The 14,810-nt window shown below is 51.0% G+C and overlaps 1 protein-coding gene across 3 annotated transcripts in view; it reads right to left on the reverse strand.

Annotated features, from left to right (window-relative positions):
- Positions 1–9,746, reverse strand: part of EMP2 (epithelial membrane protein 2) — a 49,078-nt gene extending 39,332 nt beyond the window's left edge. Inside the window, exon 1 of one of the 3 annotated variants that reach the window (XM_040230284.1) lies at positions 9,528–9,746. The gene's annotated coding sequence lies outside the window, so the exon portion shown is untranslated. Of the gene's footprint in view, positions 1–5,953; positions 6,089–9,527 lie in introns of those variants that run through there. The other 2 variants (XM_040230259.1, XM_040230268.1) reach the window with 2 other exon arrangements.
- Positions 9,747–14,810: the final 5,064 nt, after the last annotated feature.

The following is a 14,810-nucleotide window of genomic DNA, read 5'->3' on the forward strand; positions in this document are numbered from 1 at the left end:
TGCGTGGCACTGAAACCTCCTTTGAAGAGAGGGAAATCCCCCTTTGCCCACACGGCTCACTGCCCAGAGTCATGTGATAACAGCCATCAGGATGAAAGTGGGCAAGCCAGACGCTCCCTCAGCTTTCCTTTGGTTCAAGCAAACCACAAACACCTTCAGCCACTTCCATGAACATCAATATTCCAACTCTTCCAATCCCCGGAACAACCGTCCAAGGCATTGGGGGGCATGATGACCCTCATCAAAGATGCAGAGACTCCTTCGGAAGTTGAGCGGCACATCAGGTCTGAAGCTGAACGTTGGGGCCTCTTTGTAGAAGAGGAGCTTGGGCGGGGAGCTCACAGATATTTCAAGATTGTTGTCAAAAGGATGAACATCTCTGGAGAAGGAAATGGCAACCCACTCCAATATTCTTGCCTGGAAAATCTCATGGATGGAGGAGCCTGACAGGCTATAGTCCATGGGGTCACAAAAACTCAGACAGGACTGAGCGACTAACACTTACACTTATGCCATCTCCCCAAAGGCAGTCCCTTTTGCACTAAGATGTTTACCAAACCCAAGGATCATCATTGCTTATTAATGACACCTTTCCATTATTTCAAAAAAATGCTTTAGAGTTTAAAACATCAACTTCAGTGTTTCACCCTATGCAGTAGCGAAACTATGGGTTTGTGTTCTGTCTCTTTTTTTCATATCAATGGAGAAAAAGACAATTACTCTTTTTGTTTGTTTGTTTCACATTCAACTATGAACTTTTAAAAATGATCTTGGTTACCACCAGTGATAATACGCTTTGGGAAACATTCTTTAGAATAAGATGAATGAGACTTTGGGTCACATGTATTCATTGCAAAAATTGTTAACTAACTTCATTTTAAGGAAAGAAAGCTCTCCAGAGAAGTTTGTGATCAAAAGGATCAGAAAGGGAAATCTTCAAAGGGACTTCCCTATTGGACAAACTTAGTTGATCTTAGGCTTACAAGCAGTTTGCACTGAGGGACTTAACCAGTCCCTCTCTGCATCCTGCAGGGTGAGAGATGTTTCACACCCAAATTTCTCAGCTCAGTTTTGGCACCAAATATCCAAATATCTAGAGCTTATATCCCTCAGCTCTAGACCCAGGAGTGCTAGGAAGCTTCTAGGAGCTGATGTTATCTAACCTGTCCAAGAAGGGCAAGAAGTTGGAGACTCTCTTCACCTTCAGTCCCTTTCTAGATCAACTGAAGCCCAGCTTCCCAAAAAGGTGAGATCCTGGGAATTTAACTATTCAGGTCAACAACTCCTTGTTAAGCCCTGGAGATACCATGTGAACAAACCAAGTGTCCTCAGGTGGGAAGACGGCTTTTCTCCAGCCCCCAAGTCTTCCTATTTCCTGCCTGAGGATGGATGATATTCCCAGAGCCCAACAGTTCTGGCTGGGAGTGACCTGAGGCCAGTGGGAAGTGACCCACTGCCTGAGCATGGCTCTTGGCCCACCTTTCACTGATCAGCATGTAAGCGTGGAAACTCAACATCTTGGATGAATGACACGTGCCATAAGGGTCCCTGGGACCTGGGGGACCATAAGGAGACCTGGCCTAGGAACCCACTGGCAACTCCCAGTCATCCAGCTCCTTGGCAGTGAGTCCCCAGACCCAGTTCTAGTCCAGGTACTGCTGCCACCCTGCTGAGTGACCTCAGGTGAGTCACTCCTCCTCTGAGCATCCCTAGCAGTTACACTGGGACTTTTTAAGGCCCTTCGTTGTTGTCGTTCAGTCGCCAAGTCATGTTCAACTCTTCATGACCCCATGGACTGCAGCACGCCAGGCTTCCCTGTCCTTCACTATCTCCCAAAGTTTGCTCAAACTCATGTCCACTGAGTCAGTGATGCCATCCAATCATCTCATCCTCTGTCACCCCCTTCTCCTTTTGCCTTCAATCTTTCCCAGCATCAGGGTCTTTTCTAGTAAATCGGCTCTTCACGTCAGGTGGCCAAAGTAATGCAGCTTCAACTTTAGCATCAGCCCTTCCGAAGAATAATCAGGGTTGATTTCCTTTAGGATTGGCTGGTTTGATGTCCTTGCAGTCTAAGGGACTCTCCAGCATGTTCTCCAGCACCACAGCTTGAAAACATCAGTTTCTTGGCACTCAGCCTTCTTTATGGTCCAACTCTCATATCCGTACTAAGGCCCTTATGCCCCTGAAACACTCTGATCCTAGCCCACGGAGGCCCAGGGCACTCTCACGCCTCCCAGTCTCTGCCCAGGGCTTAGCCGCCTGGAAGAGCCCCAGTGACTGGAGCTGGGACAGCTAGTGCTACTGTGGTTGCCCAGTTACAGGCCATGCTCTTGCTGGGTGGCAGCTCTGCCTTGGGTATTTTTAGACTCCCCCCCTCGGCCTGTCCCTAACAAGAGCCAGACGCATCTGACAATCCCCAGCCATGGGCCAGTCCTGCCAAAACTGCACTTTGGGGTCACTTCTGCAGGAAGCCGGGCTCCATCACTCCTGGGGTGAGAACGGGCGCCTCCTCTTCCCAGCACCCCCACCCCACCCCCGTTCTTCTCTGGATGAGATGACACCACCATCCAAGGGTCAGGTCCCAGTTCTGTCTAAGGTGCCAGCTGCCCTAGTTCCCCATTCCAGCTGCTGCTGCCAATCGCCCAGTAAGAGGTCCCTGGAGCCCACCCCCCTGTCTTGGAGTCCTGCCGTCAGCTTTTAACAGCCTCTCCTGGAAGGACTCTGCTTCCCTCTTTGGGGGGATGGCTGTCACCACCCCATGACTGGAGAACCCACCTCTGTGCCACGTTAGCCCCTGAAGCCAGGGTCAGAGGCCTCGTTTGCCCACAAAGCTGGGCAGCAGCCACATGTTGCAGCACACACACACACCAATCTGCCTTCCCCAGGACAGTCCGCTGGACTTCTGCCTTCCAAACAAATCCCGCCAAGCAGCCAGCAATCCACCACCACCCCATCTGGCCTGGAAAGGCATTCCTGTATTTTTGTCTGGACAGACTTCCCTTCCTGGTCACGTCTGACGGAGTTCACTGTGACAAAGAGCCAGCCTCCACTGTGTCCCTGTCAACCAGGAAGGCCCCAGAGGGCAGGGGAGTAAGTGCAGGCCTGGGATGAGACATGGGCCAGTTGAGCCTTCCTGGGAATCACCCGTGGCTGGAAAATCGAGAGTCTGTGCACACACACACACACACACACACGTGCTTTCAGCTCCCGCCCTGAAGATAATGTGCACGAGGCAGAGAGAGAAAATGTAGGTGAAACATTCACTCCCACTCTATAAACAGAGGGCCTCAGACAAGACTTGTGTGTGCAGGGGAGTGGCAGGGAGGACAGGATGGCTGTGCCCTGGGTCCACGACTGGCTGCCACGGACCTTCGTCAGCCCCTCATGTGCTGTGTGTGCTCAGTAGCGTCCAGCTCTGTGACCCCATGGGCTCTAGGAGTCCACCGGGCTCCTCTGTCCATGGATTGTCCGAGCAAGAATAGTGGAGTGGGTTGCCATTTCCTTCTCCAGGGGATCCTCCCGACCCAGGGATCGAACCCACATTTCCTACGTCTCCTGCATTAGTAGGTGGATTCTTACGCACTGTACCACCTGGGAAGCCCCTCATAAACTGTGCCCTAATCTGGGGCCTGGACGGCAGAAGAGGGCTCGGCCTCTCCCCTCTGGGTGGGGCAGCGCAGTATCAGTGCCCACCGGCCTGGCCGTGCCACCTGCCCTGTGGCCCCCCTCTGTGGCTTGCAATGCAGTCACTTGTTCCCAGATTTTGGGTGAATCTCACTTTCCCCACCGGAAGGACAGAGGCAGCTACAGGCTATGTGGCCCACTCCTTGCCTCCCACTCCCCAATTCCCAGCGAGGGTGGAGGACGCTGATCCAAAACCCCTAGGTGGGAAAACAGGTTCTGCACCCTCCTGCCACCCCCACGCCCTCCCTCTGCCTCGGGCTTGGCATCTGCCAAGGGCCCCGTGGGCATCGGGGCCCTGATTTCCCCAGAACGGTCTTCCCCCTGCCTCTCCAAGTCCCACCAGGGCATCTCCAGGTGGCACCACAAGCAGGGACTGGGGAAAACAGATGGAGATCCAAGGTCTGGCTCTTGGCACCTGCTGGCTCAAGGACCTTGAGAAACTGACTTAAGGTCTCTAGCCTGGCTCTTCCCACCTGCAGCCTGGGAGCGTGGAGGAGCTGGTGCAGGGTGGCGGGGTGGGCGGGGGGGTGGCTTCTAGGAGCACACCGTGCCCTGCAGAGGCTCCATCAGCTTCGGTTCCCTTCCTCATCCCTTCCAGACTCCTGGGGAAACCTGGCTCCGGTCCCTTCCTCGCCCTCCTTCCACTTCCTTATATTGAGGCCAAATTCTGGGGAGAAGTAGCCGGCAACCGTGACTGGCCTCCCAGATTTCTAGCTGATTCAGACTGAAGCACAGAGGTGGCTACAGAGTTGGTTTAATTGTGGCAGGATATACAGAACATAACATTAATCATTTTCACCACTTTTAAGTGTAGAATTCAGTGCCATTAAATACATTTACCATGTCATAGGACCATCATCACTATCTATACCCCAAATCTCTGCATCCTCCCCGACTCTGTACCCATTAAACAAGGACTCCCCATCCCTCTCCCCTGGCCCAGCTAACCTCTACTCTACTTTCCGTCCCTATGAACTCGCCTATTCTAGGTGTCTCCTATCAGTGAAGTCATACAATATTGGGGCTGCTGGCTTCTCAAGACCCTCTCCAAGCCCCTTACCTTACTCCTCACTCTGCCGGTCACTTTTTACCTGTTCTCTGCATTTTAGATACAGCTAAGTTCAAAGATCACCCCATGGCATTTCACATGCACCACTTTGGAGCCTGGGAGGGGGCCCTGACCGTTTTCCCAAACCTGAAACGGGGCTGTCACTCTTGTTCCAAAGTCAGAGGTGGGTTCGGTGGCCTGGAGGGACGGGCTTTGCAATGCGGGGTCTCCAGCAGGCACAGGTGCCTCCACCTAACCCTCATTCTTGAGGTTCCTGTGTCAGCTCCCAAACAGGGCCTCCCTGGGGTGGATTTGGTGCTGGCGGTTTAGTCGCTAAGTCGTGTCCCACTCTTGCGACCCCGTAGACTGTAGCCGGCCAGGCTCCTCTGTCCATGGAATTCTCCAGGCAAGAATACTGGAATGGGTTGCCATTTCCTTCTCCAGGGGATCTTCCCAACCCAGGAATTAAACCCAGGTCTCCTGCATTGCAGGCAGAATCTTTACTGGTGGGTTTAGGACCCTGGGTTTGGGGGGAGTGTATAGGCCTTCTATACACGAACGCTAGCCTCCCATCGCTCTGGACCTATGGGTGGGGCTCTCAATGCTCCTCCCCAGTCCAACCGCAGGGGAGAGGGGACATAGGCGTCACCCAAGCCCCTCCACCGCCCCAGACCGAAGTCAGCAGCTCCACGCCGCTGGGGGGCGCCACGGAGCCGCCGCCGCCGCCGCCAGGGGCCAAGAGGGACCCGCCGACTCAGCCTGGGCGCTGCAGGTCCCGCGCGCTCCCACGAGGCGGGGGACCCGCGCCAAGGCGCCAGGGACTCTCACACGACGAGAGGGGGGCGGCCCGGGATCCCAGAGCCCTGGGCCTAGAGTTGGCGGGGCGAGGGGAGTCGCCCTGACTCCTCCCCAAACTTTTCCCGCCCGCCTCGGCGCGAAAGGCGAAGGAAGCAGCCCGGGGGTGGGAAGGTGGAATCCGGGATCCAGGGCGGGCCGGGGGGCAGGCGGGAAGTCGGCCCCCGGGCCATCTGGCGGAGGACCAGTGGATTTTCCGCTGGGAAGGGGCCCCAGGGGCCCCTCCCTGCCCCCCACCCCAATCGCAGGGATCTCCCTGAGTCGGGTACTTGCAGGGGCTCGCGCCCCGTGCTGCCCCGGCTCTCGCTGCCCCGAGCGCCCCCCGCCCAGACCAGCGCGCGGCTCCCGGGCGCGCCCCCGACTCACCGGACGCGGGCGGCTGGACCGACCGACGGGCTGGGGCGCGAGGCGAGGCCGCCGGGCTGTTTTGAAGCTCTGGGCTGGGACTGCGCGCTCTCCCTCCTCCCTCTCGCTGGCGCCGAGCCTCCTCCCCACGTCCCCCTCCTTCCCCGACCCCGCCTCCCAGGGCGTGATGTCAGGAGCCGGGAGAGCCGAGGGGGAGGGACCGCGGGAGGCGGGTGGGGGACCCGGGAGGGGAAGGCCGGAGCCTGGGGAGCGACCCCAGCCCCAGCCCGCCTCCCTGCGCTCCTTTGGGCCAGTTTGGGGCAGACCTGGTAGCCCGGTGCGGGGGTAAAGGAGGGAGTGGGCGCTCGAAGTCTCTCTGCGCTGCGTTCGCCCTTCTCCCTCCACCCCTGCCCATCTTCTCCCCGTTCTCTTCCCCTCCCATAAGGCTTAAGGCCGAGCGTTCTGGAATCGACTCCCTACTTTAGCACCCCTTCCCTGGCCCTTTTCTCAACGTAGTGATTTTTTCTTTAATCTTTCCTGCCTCAGTTTCCCCTTCTGGAAATGGAAGTCACAGTAGAACCGCTTTCCTTAGGTTACTGTAAGACCGGAAATGGTCATACCTGAGTGTGCCTGGTACATAGTTAATCTAAACTCAATTAATCTAAACTCAGTTAATCTAAGATGCCGGAGATGACAAGGAAGAGAACGGACCTTTTATACACAGTGACGTGTCATACCTTTAGTACAGTCCCTTGGACTGCAAGGAGATCCAACCAATCAATTCTGAAGGAGATCAGCCCTGGGATTTCTTTGGAAGGAATGATGCTAAAGCTGAAACTCCAGTACTTTGGCCACCTCATGCGAAGAGTTGACTCATTGGAAAAGACTCTGATGCTGGGAGGGATTGAGGGCAGGAGGAGAAGGGGATGACAGAGGATGAGATGGCTGGATGGCATCACTGACTCGATGGACATGAGTTTCAGTGAACTCCGGGAGTTGGTGATGGACAGGGAGGCCTGGCGTGCTGCAATTCATGGGGTCGCAAAGAGTTGGACACAACTGAGCGACTGAACTGAATTGAACTTATGGTTGGTTACGTGCAAGTTCTTCCCTGATGGCTCAGTTGGTAAAGAACCTACCTGCAATGTAGGAGACCTGGGTTCGACCCCTGGGTGGGGAAGATCCCCTGCAGAAGGAAATGGCAACCCACTCCAGTAATCTTGCCTGGAAAATCCCATGGACAGAGGAGCCCAGCGACCTACAGTCCATGGGGTCGCAAGAGTGGGACACAACTTAGCAACTAAACCACCACCAATCTAAGCTATACTTGTTCTTATTTTCTGACAAAGAGTCCCTGACCTTGGTGGCTTGGGAAGCCTTGGGAAGTGGCTGGGAAACCTTGGGAAGTGGCTAGGAAACCAGGGACCCCATCTTAGGACTCCGCCAGAGTCTGCCTCACACAAACCACCGCACGTATTTTGAACCCATGGTCCTGGAATTTATTGTCCCTGGAAATGACGTCAAAAGACACACTGTTCTCTCCAGCTTCAGTTTCCCCATTTGGGACTGAGAGGGTTAATCTGCCCTGGAGGCTCTTGTGGGATAAAGGAAAAGGTCAGAGGGGCCTGACTCCCATCTGTGGGGGGTGAGCAGTGGTGGGGAGGGAGGATTGACTGTTGAAAAAGTTGAAGAAGTTCCAAAACAGGACCACAACAATATTACAGTACGTTTTTAAGCTTTTAATTGAACAGGTTAATGTTACTTGCACTCACCCCAAAACAGAAGGCAAAGGACTTGTTCCAATAACAAAAGAATTAGAAACTCTTTTAAGAAATGCTAACTTATTGTGTGATAATTGGTCTGGCTGGGAAACCATGCTTCATTAAATTTTCTGAAGTTTTTCTTTTTGGCTGCATTCAGTCTGCGTTGCCTCATCCAGACTTTTTCTATGCAATGTGTGGGCCCAGTAGTTGCAGAACACAGGTTTAGTTGCCCCGAGGCATGTGAGATCTTAGTTGCCCGACCAGGGATCCAACTGGTGTACCCTGCATCAGAAGGCAGATTCTTAACCACTGGACCACCGGGGAAGTCCCCTGATGAATCTTTATTCAATCCTTTTGGGAAATTGTGCAAGGGGAAACCCTCCCTGGGTCTAGATTAGAGATCCTTAGGCAATTTGAAGCAGCCTTCATCCAAACCCCTTCTCGAGGTTCCCCAGCTGGACAAGTGTCTGACATCCCACATTTCTTTTCATTTTGAAATTCTCTGACTAATCAAGACTTTCATCTCCCAAGCAAGAGATTCTTTGTGGGGCTGGCAAGGGGCCAGGAAGGTGTCCATGTGAACTGAGGTCCCACATAAAAGGGGAGGAGAGGGGGTCTGGCTGCTGCAGAGGGGGTCTGTGCAGGGCCCACCACCAGCAGGAACATTGATGCCTGCCTATGCCATGGCCACCTGGGGGACTGAAACACCCAGAGGCTCTCCCAGAATGGACAGTCCAGGTACAGGCCAGAGAGGCGTGTTTCTGCCGTTTGCTGAGGCCTCACACTGTGCCACGAACTCTGTCATGAACATGACTCAACAGCCCATAAAGACACTGAGGTTCAGAGGACCTACCTAAGTAGCTCACCCAAAGGCCCTACCCGAGAGACGGAGTGTGAATTGGAACCCACTCTGACTGTAGCAAACCTCGCTGTCCTCCTCCCACTATATCGCTATTTACAAAACACTCACCATGATTTCCGCCATATCCACAGGCCAGCTGAACCAGTATTCACTTAATAATTTTCTTTCAATCAGTTCTGTTTATCTAACTATATTTATTTTAAAAAAGGAAGCCCTATATCGTATGGTAAACAGGAAACCAATGCCCAACTACGAAAAATAGAAGACAAACTTGCAAATATAAACACTACCCAGAGAAAACAGTGTTAGTACCTTCTAACCAGATACTGTTGCCCAAAAAAGTCTATGAGCCTGAGGTTTAGCACCTGTTAAAAAGGGAGATCAGCAAGTGTAAGACAGGTGGTAGAGTCAAGCTAGCTCAGGAGACTCTGTCTTGTCATCAGAACTACTGCAAGATCATTGGCAAAGAGGATACGTTCTCACTCCGTGACTCAAAGCTGGACAATGCCGCCTCCTCCTGTCACCAAAAATCATCTCCCATTTGCCTGCCCGGGGGGCATGCCCCACACAGGGAAGAACCTGGCCAGGCACCAAGATGCTTCTCTAGGACCAGAGAAAGGAATGACGGGTTGCATCTCTCACTTGTTTCCAAACCTTCTCCATAGCCCCACCTGCCTGAGCAATTTACTTGCTACTTGCACCTCTTAGTTTTTTCTCTCTTTAAATATACACCTGGGGACTTCCCTGGCGGTCCAGTGGTTAAGAATCCACCTTCCAATGCAGGGCATGCCGGTCGGATCCCCGGTTGGGGAACTAAGATCCCACATGCCGTGAGGCAACTCAGCCTGCGCGCCACAACTAGAGAATAGAGAAGCTCACGCTCTACAACAAAGGGCCCACAAGCTGCAACAAAGACCCAGCACCACCAAAGTAATATGAAAAAGTAACTGTTAAATAAATGAATACACACCTGTCTCTCCAGGAAAAGTAGAGGTTGAAGCCTACATCATACCCACTGTATCCCCATTCCTGGTGTTTCAGTAGTAAGTTTGAAACTTCAGCATGGTATAGGGGGGCAGTAAGAGTGTGTTCGATTGAGTTCTGGGTCCCAATTCTTCACCCCACTGTGGAGCAGTATACCCACACTGCAGCTGTAATCTCCTGGCTAGTAGAGCGTACTAACCCCCTTGGCCTTGAGTTAAGCCACGTGACTGGCCTTGGCCAATGAGATATTAGCAGACTGGACACAGGCAAAGGCTGGGAACGTGTTTGAGCGGTAGGGCTTGCCCTTCTGTGCTTTTGCCATTTGTTTGAGCAGAATAAACCTCCGGTAGTCCATTGGCCCCTGAAAAATGTACATGGGAGCAGAGGCTCCCTACGTGACCTGCAGAACTTCCATGTGGGACGCAGAAGTGCTCCAGCCATGCTGCGGACGTGTGAATGAGAAATGATGTCTGTTCTTACACATCACTGGGGCATCATGGTTGTCAGTTTCCCAGCTGTAGCTGGTTGATAAAAGGATCATCTCATGTTGGGAGAGAGAAACGTAAGGAAGGTATCTGAAGGTATGAAAGAACATGGAGAAGGCAGGGGTGGAGATAGAAAGTAGTTGAAAACTTAGTGGCCTGTTGCATGTCTTTCTGGCTTGAGTGTTTTCAGGTTCTGCTACCCATTTTTAAAATACTGATTGATTTATTTTTATTTATTTGGCAGTGCTGGGTCTTAGTTGCAACATGCAGGATCTTTAGTTGCAGCATGCAAACTCTTTAGCTGTAGCATATGGGATCTAGTTCCCTGACCAGGGATCAAACCTGCATCCCCCCTGCATTGGGAGCACAGAGTCTTACCCACTGAACCACCAGCGATGTCCAAAGTATTGATATATCTTGATCATAATATATATCTGTTCTGGATTGATTTTGACCATGAGTCCTTATCAACTTTACTTCCAGAGGCAGGCAGATGGAACAGCCTCTACAAGGACCATTGCTGGTCTCAGGGAATTGGGAAGAAAGATGATGAACCACTCACTGGCTATTAAAAGCTTCTACATGCTCACATTTCATTGGCAAAGCAGGTCATGAAGCCAAGCAGCAAAAACATCTCCCACTAGCCTTGTTGTCTTGGCAAGTCATTCACCCCTCAGGGTCCAACTCTATCTTTGCATTCGGCTTACAGTGCTAAATGTTTCTCAGTGTAGGAATATAACAAGCACATCCAAAGGCCTAGCAAGCAACATTTTCTCTTGGCTCCTCTTCCAGATATGGAGTAGGGTCCTGCAAACCAAATCCTGTCATCAGCACTTCTAGATGGGACTCGGTTGCCTGCCCTTCTTGCCACAGACAGACATCTGGGAAAAGCCCTTTCACGCCTGCTGTGTACAGATTCAGGAAATCTGAATTCCCAGAGTATGTAACTGAGAAATACACTCTCTGGAGACCATTTCCTCCCTGTCGCCCACCTCCACAGACAGGGTTGGGGGCAGGATGGAGACAATGGTTTCCAGCAGAGAAACAAGCCCTCATGTCCTCCCACTTAAACCTTGGAGCTCTGGGTCCCACCCCTTCTTTTTATCATCAAATTTCCTGCCAGTGCAAGAAGAATTCACAAGACAAATATTGTCCATTTGACTGATGGCTGATGACCAAAGACAAGAGCCATAGAATCTCCAAACCTCTGGAAATGTTACCCATGCCATGCTGTTGGGCTTCCCAGGTGGCTCAGTGGTAAAGAATCTACCTGCCAATGCCGGAGATGCAGGTTCGATCCCTGGGTGGGGAAGATTTCCTGGAGCAGGAAATGGCCTCACACTCCAGTATTCTTGTCTGGAAAATTCCATGGACGGAGGAGCCTGGCGGGCTATAGTCCATTTGGTCTCAAAGGGTCAGATACAACTTAGCGACTGAGCACACTCATGCTGTTTGGGACTTTCACGTCTTTTTTCCACCATGTAATGAACACAAATGTACTGTGAGCAGAACCTGAGGGTTGAGTCTGAGTTTTTCCCATTATAGAAATGTTTGGCACTGAGATCCAAAAACATCTGGCTGCTTGACTGCACTTCTAGTTTGCAGCAGGAGTCTTGGCACCACAGGGACAGAGCTTCAGAGCACTCCCAGGTTTGAATTTGCCTGAAATACAGTCAGAAAGACTAACAGGAAGCATGGGAGTTTGCTCCCACCACCCATGCCATTACCACCCAAGCGTCTGGAGTCGAGGATGGCCCAGGAGGTGTTCTGGGCAAGTTCGAAAGCAAGTCGCCATGTGTCTCCCAACACACAAGGTGCATAGAGGCCAGTTCTCTTGGCCCATCTTCTGAAAAGACGGAGTACAGTTGGGCACCGAGAAGGAAAAGGAGAAGAAAACAGTTCCTGTTGTTAATAGTGTCCCAGGGTGTGCTCTTGTTTTCCTGGGATCTTAAGTACAATCATAAATATTATTCCTGCAGTCTATGAGAGCATCCTTTGTACTTTTCTAAATATTTTTAATTTTTTTAAAAAAACGTCCTTTCCTTCCTTTCTGCCAAGCAATTGCTCAGGAAAACAATATTTTTCCAATCATTTGCTTAAAGTGTACTTGCTGTGACTCTTTGGTGTGTGAGACACTGGGAAGACAGCAGGGAACAAGCTGGTCAAAAAACCTTTGCTCCCTGGAACTTACTAACCAGCCCCAGTCAGCTGCACTCACTATTGTGCTTGACACTGATACGAGTTTTGTTTTGCTTTGCTTTCTAAGATGGGTATGTTTGTGTATGTGGCTTGTCTCTTAGGCTGTAAAACCATGGCCACATTCCCCTCAGCTGAGTGACTGTCAACCCAGCCAGGCAACTCCAGCCTCAGAACTGAAGCCGGGCTTACAAGTCCTTAGGAATCTTTGGGTATAGAGAAATCGGGGTGCCTTCTATTTCCAACGGAAGGTACACACACACACATACATACATAGGCATACACTTGCACACCACACTCATGGTCCAGCAGTTCAAAATTCAAAGTGACAAGACAGGAGGAGACCCAGAAATTCCTGTCCATTCAATGCTTCTGGGCAAGAAGGTATTTAAACCATTCTGGGCACTTCTTGATCGGCAAGTTCTTATACCTGAATAGTCTGGAATTCCCTCCTTACCTGGGAGAGGACTCCTTCTGGACACAGCCCATTTCTGTTTGCTCCCCTGCATGACTGCCCCTGAGAGGTTGATGCCCTGGATAAGGCAGCCTGGTGTTCAGCCTCTGCCTCCTGCAACCAGCACAGAGAAGGTGCTCAGACACAGGACTTTTCTCCCCTCACGCTGTTTATAATCTGCAATTGTATTTATTAATTTTTTATTTATGTGCTTTCTCATTTATTGTCTTCACTCCCTGATAGAACATGAGGTCTCCAAGAACAGAGGCCATCTCCTGTCTTGCCCGTGGCTTTCTCATTCGTGTCTGACACGTCACAGATGATCAGTTAGGGTCTCTGCTAGTCTTTACAGCACTTTTATGAAAATCAGAAAAAGTACCCCTTCCAACCTGATGCTTTTTAAAAGGCATCCTTTCGCCACATACAGCTTGGTATAAAGAGGGCCATAGTGTATATGTCAGTTGCTCAGTCGGTACTGACTTTGCAACCCCATGGATTTTAGCCCACCAGGCTCCTCTGTCCATAGATTTAGGCAAGAATACTGGAGCGGGTAGCCATTCCCTTCTCCAGGGGATCTTCCTGCTCTAGGGATCAAACCCCAGTCCCCTCCTTTGCAGGCGGATTCTTTACCATCTGAGCCACCACAGAAACCCATAAAGAGGTCACCTTCATACAAAGGGGAGAAAAAAATGCTCCTTCCTCCAAGCAGACACAACTCCAAGCCAGGCATATTGGCTTAGTAAACAGTCTAGATTTCACCCCTTACGTCTCAGCTAGGAACTCTTGTGCCCAAACTACTGACAAGAGGCAAGAGCACCAGAATCCATAAATATCTGACAAATGAATTAGTGAATGAAATTCAAGTCTTTGGAGATATGTAGGGGTTTTAAGACTTGTCTGCAAATTCTTTAAAATACTCAGTCCATTGAGAGTTCAGGCTCATCTATTCAACCAACAGAGCATGCTGGGAGTGATGCTATGTCAGTATCAAGGGTAGGTCATCAATAGCCATGCCGGCTCTGCCTGGTTCTCTTGAGTGCAAGGGTGAGCAGTGTCCTCAGAGAGCTTACAGTCTGGTGGGGTGAGCTGTCATGCGGACAGCCATATAATTGGTCATCTGAAGTAAGACACTTTTAAGAGTGAGAAAGAGTTAGTCACTCAGTCATGCCCAACTCTTTGTGACCCCATGAACTGTAGCCAGACAGACTCCTCTGTCCATGGGAATTCTCCAGGCAAGAATACTGAAGTGGGTTGCCATTTCCTTCTCCAGAGGATCTTACCAACCCAGGGATTGAACCCAGGTCTCCTGCATTGCAGGCAGATTCTTTACCATTGAGCCACTAGGGAAGACCCTTAAGAGTGAAAGGGATGCTATTTTTTAATTTTTAATTTTATGTTGGAGTATAGCCGATTAACAATGATTTGTGATAGTTTCAGATGAACAGCAAAGGGGCTCAGCCATACATATACATGTATCCATTCTCCCCCAAACGCCCCTTCCATCCAGGCTGCCACATAATATTAAGCAGAGTTCCCTGTGCTATACAGTAGGTCCTTGTTGGTTATCCATCTTAAATATAGTAGTGGGTACATGTCCATTCCAAACTCCCTAACTAGAAAGGGATGCTATTGATAATTCCAATGGGACAAGAGTCATAAATAAGAACTGACCTAAGGAAACTGGGAGGCACAAGCACCCTTACTACAATTAAGCAACCACAAACAAATGTGATGTGTGCTATGAAGGACAAGGAAGATGGTGCTCTTTGAGCCTGCAGTAACAAGATTTGACCCAGACAGAAATATCAGGGAGGGCTTCCCTGAGGAGGTGGTGCTGAGGGGTAGCTAGGAGCTGGCTGGGCAAAAGGGGAGGGAGGAAGCAGCACGATCAAAGGCCCTGTGGGTGGGAATGTGGTAGGTAGGAGGGTCTGAAAGAAGCCAGTGTGGCTGGGAACGGGGGAATGTGAGGATGAGGTTGGAGAAGGCAGTTGGGCTAAGGTAGTTTGAGGACTTCATTCTAGGAGTGATGAGAACAGTTGAAGCTTTTAAGGCAGTAGTGAGTTGGTTTGATCGTTTTTATTTTTTTAAGGTTTGCTTATTATTTATTTGGTTGTGGTGGGTCTTCATCGCTGCA

This window comes from Oryx dammah, unplaced genomic scaffold (genome assembly GCF_014754425.2).
Source record: "Oryx dammah isolate SB20612 unplaced genomic scaffold, SCBI_Odam_1.1 HiC_scaffold_2, whole genome shotgun sequence".
Taxonomy (NCBI): domain Eukaryota; kingdom Metazoa; phylum Chordata; class Mammalia; order Artiodactyla; family Bovidae; genus Oryx; species Oryx dammah.